Source organism: Vicugna pacos, chromosome 10, assembly GCF_048564905.1.
Source record: "Vicugna pacos chromosome 10, VicPac4, whole genome shotgun sequence".
Taxonomy (NCBI): Eukaryota; Metazoa; Chordata; class Mammalia; order Artiodactyla; family Camelidae; genus Vicugna; species Vicugna pacos.
This window is the reverse complement of record NC_132996.1, coordinates 66,141,519-66,160,448: the sequence shown is the minus strand read 5'-3', so window position 1 is coordinate 66,160,448 and position 18,930 is coordinate 66,141,519. Positions and strand designations below refer to the sequence as shown.

General features: G+C 43.8%; 2 long non-coding RNA genes across 2 annotated transcripts in view; both read right to left on the bottom strand.

Moving 5' to 3' along the window:
• Positions 1-18,930, bottom strand: part of LOC140698794 (uncharacterized) — a 58,843-nt gene that overhangs the window by 10,452 nt on the left and 29,461 nt on the right. Inside the window, exon 3 of the long non-coding RNA XR_012076751.1 lies at positions 2,817-3,323. This is a non-coding gene — a long non-coding RNA (uncharacterized lncRNA). The remainder of the gene's footprint in view (positions 1-2,816; positions 3,324-18,930) is intronic.
• Positions 10,578-18,856, bottom strand: LOC140698795 (uncharacterized). Its single transcript, XR_012076752.1, has 3 exons — positions 18,776-18,856; positions 15,978-16,143; positions 10,578-10,828 (listed from the first exon to the last, which is right to left on the bottom strand). It is a non-coding gene; the product is annotated as an uncharacterized lncRNA (long non-coding RNA).

Sequence of the window (18,930 nt, the reverse complement as noted above, 5' to 3'; positions counted from 1 at the left end):
GCTGTCTGTGAAGAGTTCCAGTTCTGGGTTTTGCAGGGGCTTGTCGGTTATATCAGGCCTACTCACATACACTTTTTGATGATTTTTTTTTTTACAGTCGTGGTCAGGCTGCCCTTCCTCCTCAGGCAGCAAATATGTGGTTGGGTTTAAGGTTCATACAGTCTCTAGACGTACTCTTGGATTTTTACATAGAAGCCCCTGGTAGTGGGTCATCCTTGTGTTAGTTATCCATTTGTAACCTGGGCTGTTCATCAGGGCCACCATGGAATGGGGCAATTTTACATTTAAAGTCTGTCCCAGTGTGAGTTTGTTTGCCTTGCTGACCAGGAGGGCTGTGGCAGCGAGGACCCATAAACAGGGTGGCCATCCTGATGCCACAGGGTCCAGTCTTTTAGACAAATAGGCCATAGCGCGCTGCCACATTCTGAGTCAGGACTCCAAGAGAAAGTCCCAGTCTGGTCTGGTGTCAGGGGTCATGTCATGGCCCACCCTTCAACATCCAATGTGTCCCTGGGGGCTCGGCCCTGCAGCCATTTTCGTACTTCAGTGATAATGTGTCTCTTTTTCTCCATCTTGAAGAGTCAGAAGCAGCTGGCGAACATCTTCCCAGGTGGGCCAGTGAGACAGACTCTTCCAGGTCAATCAGAGCCTGCGGTTTGACAGCCTAATTACAGTCGTCACATAGCACCAAGGAGAAATCATCATGCGCCGGACAGAGACCAAATATTGGCATGTCTTCACGACAGAGCCCCATGACTGTTCCAGCATCGCTTTGGGACTGAGCAGGGGCTGGCGCTCCCCGACAGTTGCCATCGCGGCGGCGGCGGCGGCGGCGGCGGCGGCGGCGGCGGCGGCGGCGGCCGAGGTGGAGGCGGGGCCGGGGCTGCAGGGACAGCCGCCGCCGCGCCGCCGCCAGGCAGCCGTGGCCGCTGCTCCACCCGCTGCCGCAGCTCGGCGTGGCCCTCCCCCTCACCCCGACGTCTTCCACGGCTGGCTCCGACAATATTTGTTCCTTTTCTTTGGAGGACTGGCCAAAAATCCTGACCAGTTTACCTGTGGCTCTTCATCTGCTATTATTGTGGAAGCTCTTCTTTTTTAATTTTGTTTAGACCATGATGTGGTTGAAATGCCTGCGGTTTTTCAGAGTAGGAAGGCGTATGATGGCGCCAATTGAGAAGGGCTGTCATGCTAAAGGGTTGATAGCAGAGTATGGGGTGCCCAGGCTGAACAGTCCCATCTTCCCCAGCTTGCTGCGGCCTTTGTGTCTCCCACAGCAGCATTTGGAGGGCCGGCGGTGCTGGTCTCCCGGCTTGTGCTGAGCGGAGTCTCATTCCTACCAGCTCAGGCTGGGGGCTGGCCGGGCTCCGCCTCTGGGTCCTCAGGTTGGGGAGGTGGTGACACAGAGGGTGGCGGCATCTCCAGTGGGACTGGAGGTGTTGGTGCCCCAGGGGCAGGCACATATTGTCCTCTGTGTCTCCCTGGAAAATAGGCTTTTCTCTATCTGTCCTTTTTTTTTTTTTTTTTTTTTGGCCTGGACCGGCTGAGCTGCTAATATCTTGCATTGTCCAGGTCCATTTGAGCAGAACCAAATCCATGGGGGTAGATTCTGGGCGATATTTAGCCAGGAGTCAATGTAAGGGAATTGATCTGGGTGGCCTGGGGTTCTGGTAATTGTTCAATAGCTTACTTGCATTGTTGCTAGGTCCAAAGTTTCTCGTGAGGGCCACCCAACTCCAAAGGTCTGCCATTCAAGTTCACACAAAGTATAGAGCCTGCCAGGGGTCATTTAAAGTCCATAGTTTCCTGAGAACTCCTTTTTGAAATTTTTAATCATGCAGCCCAGAACTGTCAGCTTTGATTTAGAGGATCCCATTATTATTAATTGACAGATTTTATGGCCTATTGGTGTGGGTCTGCTCCTGGCACCAAGGACTGTGACCCCAGTATTTCTGTTTTTTTTTTTCTTTTTTCCTACTCCTCAAAATAGTGGATTTTTTTCCTAAACTCTGCTGCCTCGCTGGGCCTACTATCTATCTGCTTGGCTGCAAGTGCTGCCGGTGAGTTAGGGCTTCACGACAGGCACTTGTCCCTGAGGCTCTCCTGGGCCTGGATGAGCTCTAGGGGGTCCCTGCACAAAGCCTTCTCTATAGCCTAAATTGACAAAATATGAGGCTGGGATAGCCAGCTGGTGGCAGAATAAATGGATCAAAAGGGTACTTCAAAAGAGGGTTCCAGCCAGTCCTGGGGTAGCTCCCTCTGGCTCAGGTCTTGCCAGCTTTATTTTAGACTGAGGGGTGGTATTGAGGCTGGGTTATTAATCACAAGTGGATATTCCGGGGGACTGGTGACAAGGTCGCATTTGAAACTTTTTAAAGTAGTCTCATTTTAGTCCCCAAGAGCACAGGCATCATTTACTTCTACCCTGCTTTATGTCCCTTTCCTCCCAGTGTAGCCACCCTGTGCCGGTGTCGCAGACAAGACAAGGGACGGTTTTTGCTGCGTCCGCCTGGCTGTTCCCCTCACAGGGACGAAGGTGCCTCTTAGCTTTGGCGGGTCAGTATAAGCCTCTGACTCCAATCGGGACCCTGAGGGACCGATACCACCCTGAGCCGTATGAGGTCACCACGGAACCGCAGGTTGGGACTCACTCGAACTCCATAGCAGAAGGCCGTGGAGCTACAAACTCGAGCCTGATCGCATGCTTCACAGGCCGCTCATTCACACACACACACACACACACACACACACACACACACACACACACACACACACACAGGTTAACAACATTCCTCCTGATTCCTCCCGGGGGTTCCTACCTTGTCCGGATGGCCTCTTGGTGAGTCTGTCCGTCCCTCCATTGAGTCTAGCTCTGGTTGTAGCCCAGCCACCCAGGGGGGCCCAAGTCGCGGTCATGAAGGAGAACCCGGAATACCGTCGGTTGGCGCCACCTCGTTCGCTGCCGGAGTCCCGTCCCCCGGTCGGCCGGAGCCACCAGTCCAGTGGCTCAAGGAGCTGGCGTGGTTGAATCTCGCTGGGGCCTCCAGAAATGTTGTGGAAATGACAGGCCAGCCAAGAAACAAGCACCACTCGGAGGGTTGGAGCACTCAGATGTATTACACCAGCGGGCTCAGAGGGGCTTCTGCTCCGAAGCTCTGAGCACCTCCAAGACATGCGCATGAGGTTTTATAGGGTTAATTACAAACTTGGGGTGTTCGGCCAATAGGCATGAAACAGCTTTAGCAGCATCATTATCACAAAAGTAGAAGCAGGGAGGCAGCAAACCAACACTTCAAGGCCAGATATGTCTCTGAAAATCCAGCTGGCTAGAAAAAAGAAAAAAAAAAAACAAAACACCTGGGAATCAGCAAGCTGACACTTATGAACTTAGATTTATGAGTTAGCCCGGCAGAACTCAGATCAGTAATCCGACACTTGTTACACTTAGATTTGTGAGTTAGCTTGTTAGCCCAGCCCGGCTTTTCCTTCACAGTAAGTTACAGATTTTATTCTGGACAGATGTACCCAACTAGCAACTCCTCATAGCTTAAAGGCAGTTGAGGTGCTTAGTAATACCTGATATGGTCCCTTCTATTTTGGCTGCAGCTGGTCTTCAGGGGACCCCCTCCTTCCAAGTTTTTAGTAAAACAAAGTTCCCTAACTGGACAGGGACTTCAACATTTTCCTCTGTGGGAAAGGGCAACGTTGTTTCCATATTTTTAATGGTCTCTTTGAACGTGGCTTAAGCTAACAAGATAGGAAGCTATTTTACGGGTCTCCACATCAAACAAGGAATCTGAAGTTCAAAAGAGCCTCCCATAAATCATTTCAAATGGGCTAAGTTTTAAAATTCCCTTAGAGGCCGTTCTTATTCTTAGAAGAGCTATAGGCAGGAGGGGCACCGAGGTTTCTAGAGTCTCTGGGCATAGCTTAGCAAGTGTCCTTTTCAGAATGTGACTTGCTTTTTCTACCTTGCCTGAAGACTGGGGCCTCCAGGAAGAGTGGAGGCAAAAGTTAATACCTAGAGCTGAAGAAACCTGTTGAGTCACCTTGGCAATGAAGGAGAGTCCATTATAATTCGGTAAGCTTTTTGTTAGCCCAAATCTTGGGATTATTTCTTTGAGCAGAAATTTTGACACTTCTATTGCTTTTTCCGTTCTGGTGGGGAAAGCTTCTACCCATCCTGCAAAGGTGTCTGTGAATCCCAACAGGTATTTCTGTCGCTTACAAGAGGGCAGCCCATTTGCCAGTCTTCCCCTGGGTAAGTTCCCCGATGCTGTGTGGGCCAGAGTAGGGGTGAGGGTATAGGGTGACTCCCTGGGTCATTGCGGGCACAGAGTTCACAGGCCCTAGTGACTTTCTTAACCGTTTGGGACAGTCCCTTACCTGGGAACACTTGAGAAATTAGTCTGTGCATGGAGTCCTACCCTAGGTGGGTGGACTCATGGAGATGCTTAATTATTTTCCATTGTTTGTCCCCAGGAATGAGCAGCTTATTATCTTTCATCAGCCTCCCTGAGAAATTCTTCTCTAGCCCTCTGAGTTTAGCCCATTCGACCTCTTCAGGTGTATAGGACGGTGCCGTTGGGAGAGGCTGGTCCTCAGGTGGGAGAACTGCAGCTTGTGTGACCGGCTGTTCTCTGGCTGCAGCTTTGGCAGCCTTGACTGCAAGGGCGTTTCCCTTTGTAAGGGAAGATTCACCCTTTTGGTGACCCCTGCAGTGTGTGACTGCAACCTCTTTGGGAAGTGGACTGCTTCTAGGAGTTTTAGAATTTCTGCCTGGTGTTACATAGGGGACCCCCTGGCTGTTAGCAGTCCCCTTTCTTTCCATATGGCAGCATGGGCATGTGACATAAGGAATCCATATTTAGAGTCAGTATAGGTATTGATTCTTTTTTTTCTTTTTTTGAGGGGGTGTAGTAACTAGGCTTACTTATTTATGTATGCTAGAAGGCGGTTGATTCTTAGACCTTTTCCTAACTGGAGTGCTGTTAGTTCAGCCTTTTATGCAGAAGTCTGGGAGGGCAGAGCTCCAGACTCAACGACTGTTTATAGGTTTACTATAGCGTAACCAGCTCGCCTTGTTCCGTTATGTATAAAGCTGCTTCCATCTGTAAACCATTCTGCTTCGGGACTGGACAGGGGCTCAACCCTGAGATCTGGCCAGCTGGAATAAACTTGTTCAATAGTCTCCACACAGCAGTGAATAAGGGATTCCTGGGATGGGGACCCAGCACTAGAATGGCTGGACCAAAAACCTGACAAACTTTAAGAGTTCTGTCTGGGGAATCAAGTAGGAGGGCTTGGTATTTAAGTAGTCGCCCACCTGTGTCAGCCAGGGGTGTCCTTCAGTCTCTAAGACTCCTTGTACCTGGTGGGCTGTTAGAACTTCCAGTGGCTGCCCCAAGCTTATTGGCCTCATCTACTCACAGAGCAGTGGCAGCTACTGCCCTAAGACAACCTGGCCACCCTGTCGCCACCTGATGAAGTTGTTTTGAGAAATAAGCTATTAGTCTAGGCAGGCCCCCGAGCTTCTGGGTGAGGACGCCCAAACTCTCCCTTGCCTCTCAGCTACATAGAGTGTAAAAGGATTTTCTAAGTTTGGAAGACCCAGTGCAGGCGCAGTTCCTAGTTTCTGTTTTAAAGGTAGAAATACCTGTTGACAATTTTTGTCCCAATTTAGGGGTCCGTGGTCACCCCTTTTTAGGGCCTCATAAAGAGGCTTTGCAATAAGCCCAAATCCAGGAATCCAGGTCCTGCCAGACCCCGCCACACCCAGAAAGGCCCTCAGTTGCTTCTTAGTCTGGGGGGTTGAAGGGTCCTAATAGCTTCCTCTCCGTCTTGGGCTAGAGCTCTGGTCCCAGGGCAGAGCGTATATCCCAGGTACTTAACCTGCTGCATGGAAACCTGGGCTGTGTGGGGAAAGACTCAATAGCCTCCTTCTCCTAGGAAGCTGAGAACCTGAGTAGTGTTTTTATTTGAATCCTCTCTAGTGGGGCTACAAATTAGGAGATCATTCACATACTGTAAGAGAGAGCCATTGGTCAATCCTAATTCTCTCAACTCTTTTTCTGATGCACTTCCAAACAAGTGAGAGCTGTCCCTGAAGCCTTGGGGCAGCACAGTCCAGATTAGTTGGGAAACACTATGAGTGTCTGGATCTGTCCCCTCAAAGGCAAAGACGTATTGGGAGTCTAGATGCAGAGGAATGCAAAAGAAAGCATCCTTTAGATCTAGCACTGTGAACCAAGTTGCATTTTCTGGGACCTGGGTCAATAAAGTATGGATTAGGGACTATTGGGTGAATTGGTACCACTGCCTCATTAACTGCCCTGAGGTCTTGAACAAACCGGTATTCTCCATTTTGCTTTTTGATGGGCAGGATAGGAGTATTACATGGAGATTGGCAGGGTGGTAACAGCCCATATTTTAAGAACTTGGTTATCAAAGGCTGGATACCTCATTGGGTCTTGGGCCTCAAGGGATACTATCTTCTCCATGGTAATTAGTATTTGGCTTTAACGAGATCTGAACTGGGGGCACGTTAGTAGCCTTACCAGGGACCTCTGTGTCCCAGACAGCAGGGTTTACTTGAGAAACAATATGAGGTGGAAGGGAGATCTCCCCTGATTTAGTATTGAGGTGGGTTCCCAAGGCCCAGAGCAGTCCTTTCTCTTGGTGAGTGCCTTCTTCATGAGGGTGTCCAAATTGTATTACTGTCTGGAATTTAGTGAGTAAATCCCTTCCCAACAAGGGGATGGGGCACTTAGGCATGAGCAGAAACTGATGTGCAAAGGTAAAATTTTCTAGCAGGCAGCTAAGGGGGTGGTGGTGTGAATCGCTTGGTTTGGGGCTTCCCATTGATCCCCATTATTACACAGGACTGGGGGACAAAGGTCCAGGGAAATCAGTCAGCACAGAGTAGGCGACTCCCATATCTAATAAGAAAACAACTTTTCTACCTGCATGTCAAGGGTTACCCGAGGCTCCTCCAGAGAAGTGACCAGGTGTCCTGTGAGAGACTTTGAGGGCCTCGGGCCCCATCAGTCTTCAGTCATCTCGGCCATCATTGGTTTGGGAGCCCCAAGCCCCCTTGAGGACTGGGGGCAGTCCCATTTCCAGTGGCCTTTTTGTTTGCATATCGGGCTGGGTCCCTGTGGACCTTTTTCAAACATAGGGCATTCATTCTTCCAGTGGCCCTCCTGGCCACACTTAAAACAGGTCCCTTTTTGGCAAGACAGTGGCTCAGATCCAGGCATCCTGGATCCTGTCCTCGCCATGGGTCTTCTTGAAGGAGGGTAACCCTGAGGTGGCGCACGGCTTAGGGCAGCTGCTAGGAATTGTGCCTTTTGCTGTTGTCCCTGGATCCTTCTTGCCTCCCCAACCCTGTCTCTATTGTTAAATACTCCAAAAGCCAGCTCCACGAGCTAATCCCTGAGGGTCTGTGGTCCCAGAGCTGCCTTCTGTAATTGTCTCCTGATGTCTGGGGCCGACTAAGTGATAAAATGGGACTTCCCCCTATGGGGTTTGGGGGTTAATATTAGTATACTTTTTAAGGGCCTCCACTAAGCGGCCCTGGAAGACGGCTGGATTCTCATCTTTTCCCTGTGTTACTTCCCTGACTTTGTCATAATTTACATGCTTAACAACACATTTTTTCATCCCCTCTATGAGGCAAGTTACCATATGGTTTCTGCGTTCAAGCCTCTACCTCCCTGGTGGTGGTTCCACTGGGGGTCTTGGTCAGGGATTGCATCCCCCCAGTAAGGGAGATTATACATCCCTGGTCGCAGGCAGCCAGTTCATTGGCATACACCCAAGCTGCACCAAGGATCCGGCTTTTTTCCTCGAAAGTGCAGCAGGTTGAAGGAGGACCTGTAGGTCCCCCCAGGTAAGCGCAGAGGCCATTGTCAGCCTGGCAAATTCCTCCATGAACCTACTGGGGTCCTCGGAGAAACATCCAAATTTCTCTTTGCAAGTAGCCAAATCAGTCATAGAAAAGGGGAAGTGAACTTTGATTGTTCCTCCATCACCAGCTGGCACTTCCTTCAAGGGGCAGAGTTTGGTAGTAGGAGGTTGGCAGATGGCCCCACTTGGAGTAGCACTGGCAGGACTTTCCTCTGGTGAGGGAGATGCTGGGGAAGACTGTTCCCCCTCAGAGTTGGGGGAAGTAGGAACTTCTGGCTGTGGACCTTGAGGAACTGGATTCATAAGGGGGTCATCTAGAACACTGAGCTCCGTGGTGTTATGGAAATGACAGGCCAGCCAAGAAACAAGCACCACTCGGAGGGTTGGAGCACTCAGATGTATTACACTGGCGGGCTCAGAGGGGCTTCTGCTCTGAAGCTCTGAGCACCTCCAAGACGTGCACATGAGGTTTTATAGGGTAAAGTACAAGCTTGGGGTATTTGGCCAATAGGCATGAAACAGCTTTAGCAGCATTATTATCACAAAAGTGGAGGCAGGGAGGCAGCAAACCAACATTCCAAAGCCAGATATGTATCTTTGAAAATCCAGCTGGCTAGCAAAAAACATGAACAGCAAACCAACACTAATTAACCTAGATTTACAAGTTAGTCCAGCAGAACTCAGATCAGTATTCCAATACTTAGATTTGTGAGTTATCCTGCCAGCCCAGCCCAGCATCTCCTTCACATTCCTAGACTTGTGAGTTATCTTGTTAGACCAGCCCAGCTTTTCCTTCACAGTGGGAGATGCTTTGAGGGGACACGGGCCAGGAATATCCAGCAGGAGTTCCTTAGACCAGGGTTTTTGGTATAGGATCAGGAACATTTGGATGTATGGGATTTCCCCCTGTTTACCTCCTCTGGGACATGCCCCACCAGGTGTGGGTCCTTGGCTTTGCCCAGGAAAGAATTCAAGTGTGAGCCACAATTGAGTAAAGGTAGATATATTTAGAGAGATACATACTGCATAGAGCATAAGGCAAGAGAAAGACAAGGAAAGAGGTGTGGGAACTGGGTGCTCAGGTTAAAGTAAAAGTAGGTGCACACTCCATAGACAGAGTGCGGACTGTCTCCAAACTGGGAGAGGGAAAGAGATGGCAGCCACGAGGCACCGTGTTGCCAGTTTTTATGGGCTCAGTGACTTCATATGCTAATAAGTGGAAGGACTAGTCTAACTACCCTGGGAAAAGGGCTGGGATTCCTAGAAAGTAGGCCATTTCCCACTCTGTGACCTTTTATGGCTAGCCTTGGGACTGTCATGGTGACTGTGGGCATATAATGAAGCTCAGGGTCTACCAGAAGTCATATCTCCCACCATCTTGAGCCTCAAGGCCTGCTGGGGATTGAATCTTCCACCATTTTGATGTTAATTGCTGTATTATTCCTTGAATGGCTGTGCACTGCCCCCTTCCTGTCTCAGTTCTTGCCCTGGACTCAGGAATTTCACAGCCTCGTTGGGAAAGGTGACATGGCAGCAATATAGGACCTCCTGTGGTTAACTGTTTAGTGATGTTGTACAGACTCTAGGAAATAAAGATGGGGGAATCTAAAGGTTAGAGCTGTGCAAGCGCCCAGACCCAGGGGGATGGAGCTGCTTAGGAACAGCGACCTAGCAAAGGGACTGCCTGAAATCCTGCATTCAGAAGGCTGAGTTTCTCTACTTGCCTAGGTTTTTGGCTGGCCTAGTGATTAAAGTGATAGAAGACATTAACCGGTGGGAAAAACAAACATTTAATAGCATGTATACCTCCTGTTTGCATGGGAGACACCCAGAAAAACTGAGTAACTACCTGTCCCACCAAATTGCAAAATGGCAGAAGCCTTTCAATTTAAATACCATTTTCAGTTAAAAACAAAAGATGTTGGGGATAGAGAGCCAGGGAGGTTGCCTGGAAAACTGCAGTAAACTGTTAGGGAAATGACAGGCCAGCCAAGAAATAAGCACCACTTGGAGTGTTGGGGTACTCAGATTTATTACGCTGGCGGGCTCAGAGGGGCTTTTGCTCCAAAGCTCTGAGCACCTCCAAGACGTGTGCATGGGGTTTTAGAGGGTTAATTACAAGCTTGGGGCTATTAGCCAATAAGGCTTGAACAGCAAAACCAAGGAATCAGTACACTGGAACTTATCTATTAGGAACAGGTCATGTTACTGACACATGTTGAGCTTGGATTTACGAGTTAGCTTGTTAGCCCAGTAAACTGACACTAAACTTCAGATTTATGAGTTAGCCCAGCAGAACTTAGATCAGTAAACCATCACTTACTACACTTAGATTTATGAGTTATCTTGTTAGCCCAACCTGGCTTTTTTTCCTTCTCAAACAAGGTTAGGTTTTTGTGAAGTAACTCCTTGTCTTATGCGTTGATAAGCGTTTCTAGGGTAGAGGGTATAGCTCAGTGGTAGAGTGCATGCTTAGCATGCACGAAGTCCTAGATTCAATTCCCAGTACTTCCACTGGAAAAAAAAAAAAGAATTTCTAGAGATAAGGCCTCTTCCTGGTACAAATGGAGATTTCCCCTATATATGTGAATACCTCTTACAAAAGGGTAATGTCTACTCAGTTTTCAGGGCTTCTCACTGCCTGCAGTTTCTTAAAAATCATCAGCCTAAAATAACCCTTATGCCAAAGATTTATTTTGTGGTGGTAAGTTCTGCTCCTTTACAGTCCCGCCTTTGAAAATTCCCCAAGATGTTTCACAATCCGGATAGATTGCTCCATATCTCATTGAACCAGTTTCCCAATGGTGAGGCTTGGCGAGGTCCATTAACACCGCTGTCTCATTTCAGGAGGCAGGTGACGCAGCTGGGCTTCCAAAGTTAGACCATATTATGCAGGAAATCAGGTATTTAATAAGAGGAATTTCTATAGAAGCAAAACAAAAACAAAGGTGGTTGAAGCAAATTATAAACCCAGCATCTGAGTCCTGAGAGCTGCCAGTGGGAGCTCACATGGCTTCTAGATGTCAGACTCAAAGCTTCAGATGGAGTGAGGGCAGGCAGTGGCAGTCAGAAAGATTTTCCTGATTTGCAGTTTGAATGTCTCTGATGATGTCATTGGGCCTACTGGTAGCCCATGGAGCATTTCTGAGTGGCCAGATAGGCAACAAGCACAAAGAAGATTGTCTAAACATGAGCTACTGTGATTTCTCTGAAATTTATATCAAGTCATTCACATTCTGTTTGTAGGGCTTTAGGGATAAGAGCAGCTTTTGTTCTCAGTGTTCCAAGTCAAAAGGGTAGGAGAAAGTTGGAAATGTTACTTTGGAGAGGCATAACCAGATACTGGAGGAAACTAGAAGAATTCAGAATCTAGTTCAGTTTACAAGTAAATAAAATTTCAAAGACAGTGAACACCACTAGAATCTAATATCCACTAAGATGTGCTATTGAAACATAGCTTTCCTCTTTAAAATCACCCTAATTTCTACCAAAGACAGCCAAATTAACACTAATTTGTTTGCAAAACAAGTCTAATCTTATTAAATTTGGCCAGGTTATTTATATAAATGCAGCAAGAATAGCAATTGATAATATAAGCTCTTTAAAGTCTGCTTTGCTGGAACTTTTAGAAGGAATCTTCAGATTGAACTTTTAAAAGCCTCTAGAGGTCAAGAAGCCAAGCCAAGCCAAGCCAAGGGCCTGCCATTTTGAAATTAATAAACAGAAACCTTACTTAAAATGGAATTGGCCCCAATGTTCATAGCAGCACTATGTACACTAGCCAAGACATGGAAGCAACCTAAATGTCCATCAACAGACTATTGGATAAAGAAGTTGTGGTGTATATATATAATAGAATACTACTCAGCCATAAAAAAGAATGAAATAATGCCATTTGCAGCAACATGAATGGATTTAGAGAGTCTCATACTAAGTGAAGCAAGTCAGACAGAGAAACACAAATATTATGAGATCATTTATATGTGGAATCTACAAAAATGACACAAATGAACTTATTTACAAAACAGAAACAGACTCACAGACATAGAAACACACTTATGGTTACCAAAGCGGAAAAGGGTAGGGGGGAGGGATAAACTAGGAGTTCAGGATTAGCAGATACATACAACTGTATATACAATAGATAAACACCAAGGTCCTACTATATAGCACAGGGAACTATATTCAATAGCTTATAATAACTTATAGTGAAAAAAGATATCTATATCTACACCTATATATATCTATAGATATATAGATATATCTGAATCACTATGCTGTGCACCAGAAACTAACACAACATTGTAATAAACTATACTATAATTAATTAATACTTAAATTAAGAAAAAAAAGTTTAAAAAATTGCGAGTTGGGAGGCCAGAAGAGAGAGCTGTCATGTCTCACCAATGAATGTCAACTGCAGATGCAACAGGAAGTACTTTTGTTTCTCCAACAGAAAGAAAGTTACTACTTACTCCCCAGCAGGAGGAAGGAAGAATTTCTCCTTGCTGGGCAATGATAGACTCATAACTCAGCCAATAAAAAAGCCACTACCCTCAAATTCCCAGTTTCCTTCAATAAACTTTCTATTTTAATAGCCGCTCCCAACTTCTCCTTCTCCTCTATAAAAGAATGGTTCTCTCTCCTTTGTTCTCCGGACTTACTTGTGATTTGCCATTGGTTTTATGTCCCAAATTAAAATTCTTTGCTCTTCCCATACTAACCCATTTTGCTGGTAAAATAACTGACTGTTTTGTCATTTTAGCTCAACCCCATCAGACTCAGACTCATTTGCAATATCTGTAGGTTTGAGTGAATTACTCTTTTCAAGGTCCCCAAAACATCCTGAGATTCCTGCACCTGCCAGGAAGTGACCTTTCCTATTCACCTGGTAAGTTTGCTGGTAATCTTGTAAACAAGGTACCAAGCTGATTTTCCCAAGAGGCTTTTTTCACTCCGTAAAGCCAACCTTAGTTCCTTGAAGCTGTCTAGTCACCTCTCTCTCAAATATGACATTCAAGTCAAAGCTTTGGAATATACTCAACATTTCCTGTTATGTTCTGTTACAAGGAGAATAGATTCTTTCTGAACTTATGCAAATAACTATATTGTTATGAAAATAATACTCCTAAGAGTTTCTGAGTTCTGGAGGGATCAAGTAGGGAGAAAAAGATAAATGTTTCATCTTTGTTCACAAAGATATATTTTACTAAATTGCTATAACCATAGATAGCTTAAGAGAAAAAATTTTTCCTTAAATCTAGAAAAACAAAATATTAGAGAATCAGCAATAAAACAAATCACAAAAATTATAATCATTCTTAACAGTTCATTCAGTTCCATGCTATTACTTCTTATTGATTTCAATCTTTTGTTAGAAGTTTTATGAATCCAGTTTTTCCTTAGAGTTCTGTAAATTCCTACCCAGGTCAGTTTTATGATCTTAAGGTTATCATGAACTTGTATTTGTCAAAAATCCTTTCCATGAGTCTCCTTGAAAATGATATACCTCTGCAGGAACATTTTTATTAAAGCATCTGGGTAAAACAATAACTCTGTAAATGACAAAAGACTTTAAAATGTCAATTATTAAAGATCTGATGAGAGTTTATTATAATAGAATTGACAAGAAAATTTGGTTATTTCTATAACATACAACATTTTAAGATAATAGCTGCAATTATGACTGATAACACACCAGGATATATCAGACTTCCAGAAATTCCACATAATTTCTAGAATACTTATTATATATACCTATACAGACACACCATAAAGAAGGCTTCGTATTACTTACTTAACAAATCTTTTGAGATGTTCCAGGGGCCCTCTGGAAAATTTCAGATTTAGCCTTTATTTAGAATTTGACTTTTGGAAAGTTTGTCAAAAATATCAAAAATGTTTGAAAACACTTGGTCAAAATAGGATTATAGGTCACTGTGAAACAATACTTAGTTACCCATTTAACCAGAGTGACAATTAAAGACTTCATAGGCAAACATAGATGGTTAGCGTAGTTCTAAGCAAAACTTAGCTATTTTAATATCAAGGGGACTAGGTTTACTTAAGCAAACAAAGACCTGATAAACACAGGAAAATATTTTGGCTAACTACAGAATTCTTGTTTTCTAGGCAGATTACTTTTAAAGATAAACAAAACTTTTTACCATCTCTTATGAAAAGCAGACCAATAGTCCAAGAAAACAATCGTTCAAGAAAACTTTGTCCTTTCAACAAAGAGAAAATCAAATTTCACATTTACATCAGTGTAGTTTTGATATTGAAACTCATTTACTTAATTCAGTTTACTCGATTCCTAGCTAGTCCTGAGCACAAGTAAAATGCCTTTTCAAATATTCCTTTTCCATAAACCTTCTACAACTTTCTTTTTTACATTCAGATTTTGTCCTAAGTTTTCCCTCTTTCCAAGCCTCTCTTTGGGACAAAATTACTTTCTTTGCCCTTAACAAACTACACTTTAATTCTTTGTGTCTTCTTTCACTGAAAACACACATCTTACTTTCCTTGCATACAGAGATGTTGCCCTTGTTATTTCTAGCAGCTTCGATCACATATATTAGATTTTGTTTTACCTCTTAGAAACCCTTAATTTCTAATGAAGGCTAAGAAGTAAGCAATCGTGAACTGGATGTTACACCAGTATTTTTTAGATTGACAAACTTATGATTACATTTTATAATTTCTAGAGACATATGCTTCCACATAGTTCCAGTCTTCAGTGTTTGAAATATGTTTACTAATGGACCCAAATATTTTTAGTTTTTCTGAAAAAAGAAAACAAAAGTTAGTAAGCCTATGTTCAGTAATTAATGCTCAATACTTCATTGTATTAGAAATTATCTAGATATTTGAAAATTTTCCACTATTTAACTCAACTTAGCAAAGCTCCAAAGCTTCAAGTTACCAAAAAGATTTTGGAAGCCATTTTTAAGTACACATACTATACAAATATAATGCTCAAGAATTCATCTCAAAACCTCTTATCCAACTTTCATCTATTTGATTTACTTGTTCTTAAGAATGATGAAAACTTCATGAGACATTAGACAGTCAACTATCATCCCAATTTATTTTTCTAGCTGACAAATAACATGAACTTATTTAACTAATAAACCCACAACCTTATTTGACTAATAAACCCAGGTAGTATAAAAGTTGTTTATCTTCATTATATTCCATGCTGATAACTCTGAAGGCATTCCTATTTTAATTAAGCCACAAACTTAAATTTGCTTTAATACTATTTTCTGAAATCAAATGAAGCTGAAATTAATTTGGGTTAGTTTCTATATTTCTGAGAATTTTAGAATACCTGATCCTTAGTGAGTGCTTGCCTTCAAGCCAACTAAAATGAGCTTTTTTACACATTAATTTTGGCATTGTCATCTGAAGTTAGAAATATGTCACACATCTACAACATAGGAATATAGACACACATAAACGTATAGTCAGACACAAAGGCCTCATAGTTATGAATATTTGTGAGGATGTTTCATTTGCCTAATTTCCAAATACTTCTTTTTCTTTTTTAACTTTTGATAAGAAACATCTCTTTAAAGTATGCATTTCAAAGAATATTCTTTCTGAGGTCTGAGAGAATGGGGTTGGGGGGTGTGTGTAGAAATCCACATCACAAAGGCACAGAAAACAAACAAACAAAAAACAAAGGCACAGAAAAAGAACACAAGTTTTCTCTAAGATGGAATTTAGGGGCCATATTTGCTTATTATCCGAGCTTTAGTGTTGTTACTATGTCGATTTAGGTTTTTCCTTTATCTTTTTGGGGGGGAGGGCACGGTAATTAGGTTTATATATTTGTTTGTTTATTTATTTATTTATTTGTTTGTATGTTTAATGGAGGTACTGAGGATCAAACCCAGGACCTTATGCATGCTAAGCATGTGCTCTACCACTGAGCTAGCTATAGCCTCCCCTCTTCTTTATCTTAAGTGCAGGACAATTCTGTTTCCAGTGTCCCAATATCTGCAGGCATTTTGAGATGAAAAGGGGGGTTGTGAGCTTGTAGGGTTTTGAATTGCCTCTAGACTTACCTCTCTAGCCTCATAGAGGTTTGCTTGGCAAAGACAGTTGTTTCCAGTTCCTCAGAGAATTGTGTTGTTGCCCAAGCAACATCAGAGGACTGTTACACCCATCCACCTCTCTGTGTTGGAGTGTTATTTCTTTTCCTCTAGGTATATTTAGTTTAGGGGAGAAGGCCTAAAAGAAATCCACATCAGGCTCTGAATATCATCTATCATCATGAGTTCAGCCTCCCATCTTATTTTTTCCTCATTTTTATTTAACGGCTAATCTCAGGAGGTAATCCACTTAAAAATTTTTTCAGGATTCTTCAGGGGTTTAAGAAATTCTTTAATTATGGCCCTTAGTTCAGCCCTTGACCAAGGAGTGAAAGGTATCTGAGGAAGATCACCTGCAACCTCAAATGGTTTTGAGACAGGATGGAAGGGGACAGGGCACAGCCACTCAATGAATGACAGCAATTAAAACCAAAATGGTGGAAGATTCAACTCCTAGTTGGCCTTGAGGATTAAGCTGGTAGGAGGTTTGGCTTCTAGTAGATCTTGAGCTTATCTGCTCACTGTAACATGCCCTCAGCCTCTGTGACCTCCCAAGGCAGACCACAATAGGCCAAAGAATGGGTGGTGACCCAATTCCTGAGATTCCCAGCCCCTTCTCCAGGGCAGCTGGAATGGCCCCAACTGTGTGTGAAGCGTGTGAAGCTACCGATCCCATAAAAACTGGCAATACCACGCCTAATGGCCCTTTTCACTCCCTCCTCTTTGGAGATTGCCCGCACTCTGTCTGTGGAGTGTGTACCTACTTTTACTTTAACCTAAGCACCCAATTCCCACACCTCTTCCCTTGCCTTTCTCTTGCCTTACACTCTATGCAGTATGTATCTCTCTAAATAAATCTACCTTTACTCAACTGTAGCTTGCACTTGAATTCTTTTCTGAATGAAGCCAAGGATCCACACCTGGAGGGGCACATCCCAGGGGCTCCACCAAGACCTGGGACACAGGCCTCCTCATGCCCCACATCTGTTTACCTGCATCGGTTTTGTTTTAAAAGATAATTGTTTAATAGTCTATTCAGAGTGGAAAGGCATCTCAGACAAAAGGTGACTAAAATGAGTACTCAAATAAAGGAGGGTAGAGAGGAGCAGTAGGAATTGTCAATCTTACAGTCTTTTGCTTTAGGTACCTCTTATCTTTACTTTTTTCCTTAGCCTTTTACAACAAATCTTTCAGTGAAGCTATTTTGGGAGGCTTCCGCATACCAATTAAAATGGATATCCCATTCTGTTTGATTTGGAAGCCCTTGCTTTTAAGTGCACTTCCCAGATGATCTGATCTTATTGGGATAACGGCCATTGTAATTCTAGGCTGTAATTTCCCTGAGGGCTAGCAGCAATTTGGTAGGACTCTAGCCACAGATAGAGTTTAACCTACAATTTCTGTGCAGCCATTTCTAGCTGCAAATGTGGTGCAACCCACATTTCTGTCCAGCCCTATTTTGGAGCTCCCAACCTGACAGTTAGCCAAGTCCCCAGGACATACACAAGCTTAGTAAGATTTTCCCATTTTTGTAGATATCTACAACTTCTAGGACCCTAGTTCTTAGACGCAAAACAAGCAGGTGTGCCAGAAGATGGCATGCTCTTTGGATGTGGAGATTAATTTGTGTTCCAAGTGTAATTTTTGTCCTGTCATTTTGTTAAGGGAGTCACTAAGGCTAGTCATTATATTTCTTTGTATCCATTTTTTAACTTGGTCTTTCCAGAGGTACTAATGAGACAACTGTTTAGGATAAGAGCCCTCCAAAACAGTTTTTTCTTTCTTTTAAATAGCGCTAATTCAAATAGCAACTCAAAGCAATAAGCCTTTTTATGGCTTAACAAAGGATGCAAGAGATGTTCTATAAGAGAGTGAAGAAAAAAAAAAAGGCAGCCCTCACACGATCCATCAAGTTCACTCTCAAAGATAGTCTAAGAAGTCAAAGGCCTTTTTTGCTACAGCTGGTAAGAATGGTGTGGTGAAAACTGTACCTCCAGTTGCCCAAGAGAAAGTGGGGTGCCCCTAGTTAAAGAACTGCTAATCTGTGACATCAGGCAGGCACTACTGGAAAGGGATTTTTCCAGCACTAACAAAGCAACAAAGGTTGAGAGGACAAAATCCTCATATAGACCAGGACCCTGTATGACAAAATCCCCTGAGAGCTGGTACAGTGGACAAAGAATATTGCGAGGTCAGCTGCAAGCCTGGGTTGTTACCTGAGCTTCTGACCAACTGGCTTATTGGCTCCATAGCATATATGGCAGCCCACCAGGTGCATGGTGGTCCGTGCACCCTCCTGTTGGCAGAGTCCTGAGAGAATATTCTCACTGATCAAAAAGCCAAGCTCTCAGGACATAGATGATGGAGACAAAAGAAAACAATGATCATCTCTGAGAGGAAAGGGGTCAACAGGAAATGAGTATTCATAACAAATTTTTACCAAACTCACTAGCACCAGGGATTTAATTCCAAAAATATTTTCTCTTGCTAACCTAAATTTACATAAAGAAGAGGAACCTCATCACGCTCACTTCCATCAGACTCTGCAGGCAGAGATCTTCAAGACTGATGTGGTAAGAATTCTTACATTCTGCCAGCTTTTTTTTTTCTTTTTAAAGCTTAGAAGTTATTTTTTATTTACTCTCTTCCTCTGTCTCCAACAAAGCCTGTTAACAATTCTCAGGAAATAAAACTAGAACCTGGGTAACAAAATAAAGTCTAATCTTTTTTTTTCCTTTTCCTTTTTGCTTAGTCTAGTGTCACTTGCTCACAGGGTACCGTGTGCAGAGGCCTTGTCCCCAGAGCTTCAGACCAGAGTTCCTGGTGCCAGATGGCTGCACCAACACCTCAGCTCAGCGGGGGTTCTAGAACACAAGCTAGCACCTCTCCATTCTTTGATCAAAGAATAAAACTTTCCTTTATGTTC